A 4,475-nucleotide genomic window follows, 5' to 3' on the forward strand; every position below is an offset into this window, starting at 1 on the left:
CCACCCCTCCGATTTCCCCCGCTTCATTCTTCCCCTCCTGCTACCTTCTTCTTCTTCGTTTCCCACATTTGGGGAAATCGCAGGGGTCAGCACATCCGGAGTGCAATGGATAAGCCTCACCCTGGGAAAACCACCTTCGTGATCATGGTATCTCCCCTGCCAGGTAAGTATACACATGAAGAGTTCTGACAAGGTAACAACCTTCATTATTTGACACCATCAATGTCAACTATACTGAATCCTGATTAAGTACCTGCTGCATACCAGGTTGTGTATTCCTTGGAGAGAAGATCTGATGGCTTTCCTGAGGTTAGGAAGATATTCACATAAAAAGATCACTGCTGATCTTAGGGAATCTATGCCAAGTAGTAAGTGAAGGGACAGATGTACCAAAGGAGGGAGATAGTTTTTCTGAGTTCCTTAAATTCTTTATTAGAAACATTGTGTGCCACTTTCGGTATCACAGATGCATACATCTTATGCCATTCAAACAGCTTTAGTTCTATCAAGTCCCTTCACTCAATCAACAAGCATTTATTGAGCACCTGCCTTGTCCCAGATACCATGCTGGATGTGCAAAAGGAGGCAAAGCAGAATCCTTACTATTATGGAGCATCAAGAGCAGTGGATTCTTGTCCTAAGAAAATTGGGAGGCTATTGAAAGGTTTGAATAGAGGAGCAATAGGGTACATTACACTTTGAAAAAATTACTTTTGCCTGAGCAGTGATATAAAGTACCATTTCTTTGCACTCTGATGCCTTTTTTTACATTTGACTATATCATCTACTTAGATTGTTCTGGAGGCAGTGAGAAGATATTTGAGGGAGATTAAACTGGAAGCAGGATGATCAGTTGAAAGACTATTGAAGTAGGGCAATGATATTAGCAATAGATAGGAGGGAAATGATATTTATTTATATAAATATGTAATTTAATATAGATAAATTGACAGATATAACTATCTATAAATTATATGAACAGACAATGAAGTAAGTCATGTATAGTTAAGACTGAGCAACTGTGGAGGGGCTATGAGAGAGCAGTGAGAGTATAGTAGAACTCCCATGATTTTGTTCTCAGTGCATGAGCGGATGATGCCAAGCCCTGAATTACAGGACAAAAAAGAGGTAAAGATTTGAGGGAGTCAGAATGATGAGCCCAGTTTCAAACATGGTGCACTGGCTATATCAGTGGAGAATCCAGTAGTGATGCTGGTGATCACACAGTTTGAGATCCAAAGAGAGGTCCCGGGTAGAAATAAGAATTTGAGAGTCATCAGCAAAAGACGTGGAAGCTAAAACCTACGGACAACATGTGTCATTGGGAGACTTTATGCTGGAGATGGAAGACTAAAAACTAGTAGTAAGAAAAAATTACCCAAGGCATAAGAATCATGGTAGCCAAAGAAGGAGAGAACATCAAGAAGAGATGAGCAATCAACAGGGTCAAGTGCAGGACCTGAAGTAGCTATTATATTTAGCAAAGTAGAGTACTTTGTGTGAGTGGGTGTGTTAGTGTGTATTCTTCAGAGAAACAGAACCAATAGGAGGTATGTATCTATATCTGTATCTATCTATATTCGCACCGATAGGTAGATAGATAGATAGATAGATAGATAGATAGATAGATAGATAGATAATGAGAGAGTACAAGGAATTGGTCACATGGTTATGAAGGCTGAAAAGTCCCCAGAACTGCAGTCAACAAGCTGGAGACCCAGGAGAACAGATTGTGTAGTTCTAGTCTGAGTCCAAGGGCTTGAGAATTAGCAAAACTAATGGTGTAAGTTCCAGTCCAAGTCCAAGTCTGAAGATAGAAGAAGACCAATGTCCCAGCTTGAAGACAACCAGGGAGAGAAAGAGAAAGAGAGAGAGATATCTCCCTTACTCATCCTTTTTGTTCTATTCTGGCCTTGGATGGATTGGATGATGCCCACCCACACTGGGAAGAGCAACCTACTTAATCTACCGATTCAAATGTTCATTTTGCTCAGCACACCCTCAGAGATAAACTCAGTATACTGTTTAACCAAATAGCTGGGTATCCCATGGCCCAGTCAAGTTAACATGTAAAATTAACCTTCACAATGAAGAACTCCAATAGGGACAAAACTTAGAGGGTGAGTTGGAGTTAAATAAATGGAACTGTGGTGTAGACTACTGTTCTAAGAAATCTGACAGAGAGGTGAAGGTGGTCATAAGATCAAGGAATGGGTTGGCTGTTTTTTAGGATGGGGAGATAAGCATTTTATGTTCTAGGTTTAGGAATTAATCAATCACATTTTCCAGACTGAGTTGGGGAGAGACCAGATTAGGAAGAAACAGAATTTGGGAAAGGAGGTTGGAGAGATGTCAAGCAGAAATGAGGATGAGAAGGAATCAGAGTGGAGAATGGAAACCTAAGATTTCCAAGGTGGAGCTGTTCTGGGTGTAGCCAAAGCCCAAGATGTAGCCTCAAAAGGAGTGGCCAAAGGGGAATGGAGGTTAAGTTTGCTGGAGTCTCAAAAGTCAAGGAAGCAAAAGACTCCATGCTGGGTGGGTTGTTCCCATGGTCCTTTTATTCAGACTGAAAGTTTCTGACCATTCTTCATAGCCAACATCAAAGACTATCTCTGTAATAACTTACCAATCCTCTCCACCCTCTTCAGAAGTCACTAGGGTGTCCCTTTATCCAAAGAAAGTGTATCCATGCGGAGATTAGTTCTTCACAGCTCTGAATAATGGATACTGTATCCTATCACCTAGAACACCTCTAGAGTATTAGTACTCCATCTTCAGAGTACAAAAAGTTTACTCTACAGCTTGTTAAAAAGGACTATTGGCCCCAGATTATGCCTTGATGTGCCTGGGATGAAGCTTCAGAATCTGAAAATTAACAGGCACCTCATATATGTCTGATGTGGGTATTGTGGGGACATGATACAAGCAGCACAGCCCTCTATGGTTGAAATGAATTGTACAGGATACAATTAGATTCCAGGACTCTTAATGAAGGAATCGAATGGCAAGATTTTCACGCAGTCCTCCCTGCAGTTTTAGAAATAACCGGCAGGTGGCGAGCGACTCACACAGCCCACAATGGAGGACTATGAGCTTTCCTGGCCCCCAAATCCCTGACCAAAAACTGCTCAGGCCAAGTAAAGGAGAATCCTGTTTCCAAAGCAAAGCTGTTAGTGAGAGTGCTGTGTTTCTTCCCTTTACACCCGAATCCTGGTGAGCCAATGGCCCACCTCTTTCCCTAGCCTCAGGAGCCATAATCCTGGTACCAGCAGGTACTGGTCTACATGATAAATTTGTGGATGAGGTCATTTGTTCCCTGAAGGTTCTTTCCATAAACAAAACAAAACAAAAAAAACGGAAAGGTGTTTGTCTGCTCAAAGAGGGGAGCCATTGCCACTAGAGGGTCACATGGTGATGCCTATACTGTCTATATATTCAGTGCTGGAGGGGAGGTATCTTACTCAGTCCCTCATTTTGTAGATGAACAATCTAGGAAGAAGATGAGCAATTTGCCTGAGGACACAGAGCTAGAAAGTTCCAGAACCTGGAATTTGTCTCTTGACTTCAAGTAGCTTGTTTTTCACTGTACCTAACACTACAGGTGTCCATCTGTTTAGTTCGCTGGTGTCTGCTCACGATTTGGGAGAGGCTCCAGATGACTCTTTGGTTGGGGAGGAGGACCTGGATGACTTTAGGATGTGTTTATATAACAAATCAACCCTTCTTAACTAGATTGTATATTTACTTGGGGGTAACCTGGTGGATGAGGGAAGGTGAGAGTCCAGACTAATGGAGCTTGAGGCAGAGGGCTCTCCATTGTCGTCCCCCTGTGGTTTCGATGGACCTTCTTTTCTTACACACCTCCTCTTCTGCCTGCTAAAGTACAAGCTTATTGAAGGCAATGATTGTCTTATTTCTCTCTATGTTCTATAGTTATTTCATTAACCTATGAGCATACCAGCCTTGATCATTTTTGGATCCAAGTGGCATTTTCTAATATCTTAGATAAAGAGCATAAACCTCCTGTTATGTATTCGGTATGCTTGCACTTTTTAACAAAAGCATATACACTGTCTACTGTGTGCCAGGCACTGTTTTCAGCATTTTACAAATATTAACTCATTTAATTTTGTTTTTGTTGCTGTTTCTTTAAGGTTCCATGTCAATAAATTCCATGTATCAGAAATCACCCTCTTCCTCACCCTACACCTCCTCCTCCTCCCAAAAAAGACCCTGCTGATACCAAGGAAGAGTGGTGGAGAAGGAAAGAGTTAACGGGCCCACCTGGGAGCTCACAGTTTTCCTAGTAGACAGCAGGCCCAGTGGTGGCCTGCTTCCTAACCTCACCTGAGCAAACTTTCCCCGTGGCCCTTGGGACAGTCGTCCAGGTCTGAATGGGAGGTGGAGACCGCTCACAGCCGCCTTGGCTGATTTATAGGCCAGAGCATTCCCGGGCAGCGCCGCAAGGAGTCGGG

General features: G+C 42.5%; 1 pseudogene; it reads right to left on the bottom strand.

Annotated features, from left to right (window-relative positions):
* Nucleotides 1-46: 46 nt before the first annotated feature.
* Nucleotides 47-171, bottom strand: LOC115937255 (U1 spliceosomal RNA; annotated as a pseudogene).
* Between the last annotated feature and the right edge of the window lie 4,304 nt (nucleotides 172-4,475).

The sequence above is a fragment of the Leptonychotes weddellii genome, chromosome 5, assembly GCF_054177405.1.
Source record: "Leptonychotes weddellii isolate Sample4059 chromosome 5, ASM5417740v2, whole genome shotgun sequence".
NCBI lineage: Eukaryota > Metazoa > Chordata > Mammalia > Carnivora > Phocidae > Leptonychotes > Leptonychotes weddellii.